Below are 1328 nucleotides of genomic sequence, written 5' to 3'. Positions count from 1 at the left end.
AATGAAATTTTGCTCAAAGATGGTTTATGACCTGGATTGGAAAATAGGCAACTTCCTTAACCGGTTTTTCGATCAGAACGAAATTTAGTACATTTACTACGGATTTCGGAAGGATGGTCCTAGACTGAAAGTAAGTCTGGTAACTCAAGATCCCTCCCATACAAATTGGAATTTTCATATTACATATACATCTCCGGAAGTATTTGTAGGGGAGAACTGAAACTTGGTATAGTGATATGTATGTGAAATCAATGTTGGCATTTATCGATTGATGTTTTAATCAGTTAGTTACAGTTACAGTGATTACAGTTAATCATGATTAATTTTAATCTGACTAAACAGTTAACCATAACCGCGATTAAAATATTAATTTTTAATCATTAAATCTTAATTTGATCAAGTAGGTTTGGTGATTAATTAAGTTATGCTGGAATTTCCCTGTGCGCACAAACCAAGTTAATCCGGTATGGCTAAGTCGGGTTTCCTCATCAATCTAAGCAATTTGGTGTGCATTTTCTTTAAGATATATACCAACAAACGCTTTACAAACTAGGTTTGTAAAAGTTCCCAGTTTATGTATTACTAATAACAATAATTATAATTTTTTTATATTATGTGCTTTTTATAAGCGTAAAACACAAAATAATTACTATAACTGGTGTTTGGTTTCAAACTCGGACAAACTAGACAAATTAATCAGATTTTATTTTTAATTGGATTAACGATTAATGTTTTAAATTAATTAAACGTAATCGCAGCCAGCGATTAACGATTAAAAAATGTTATCATAAATCGTACAGTTGATTACGACTAACTAATTTTATTCGTCAAACGCGATTAACATTTTAATCGTTAATCAGATTAACAGTTTGCCAACACTGTGTGAAATCATGTTCATATTCACGGAGAAAAATGGACGTTTTTGGAAAAGAGGCGTAGCACCTCCCATACTGACGAAAGTTTCATATAGCATATCTCCTTCAAATGTTTGGGGTAAAGCACTCAAGCTTGGTATGGAAATACATATGTATGTATGTATGTGAAACTAATACCATACTCATGGAGAAAAATGAGAGTTATTGGAAAAGGTGGTGTGGCAACTCCCATGCAAATTGATTTTTCTATGCTGCATATCTCTGGAGGTGTTTATTGCAGAGTACTGGAACTTGGCACCGAGATGCGTATACAAAATTAATTCCATACTCATGGAGAAAAATTTGCGTTATTCGAAAAGGGGCATGGTTCCTCCCGTACAAATTTACTGTTTTATACTGCTTATCTGTAGAGGTGTTCATGGTCGAGTACTGGGACCTGGTACTGGGGTTTGT

This window comes from Rhagoletis zephyria, unplaced genomic scaffold, assembly GCF_001687245.7.
Source record: "Rhagoletis zephyria isolate East Lansing unplaced genomic scaffold, Rhagoletis_zephyria_1.1 Rzeph_scaffold_11526, whole genome shotgun sequence".
NCBI lineage: Eukaryota > Metazoa > Arthropoda > Insecta > Diptera > Tephritidae > Rhagoletis > Rhagoletis zephyria.
The sequence above is the reverse complement of the archived record's forward strand: the minus strand, read 5'-3'. Positions refer to the sequence as shown.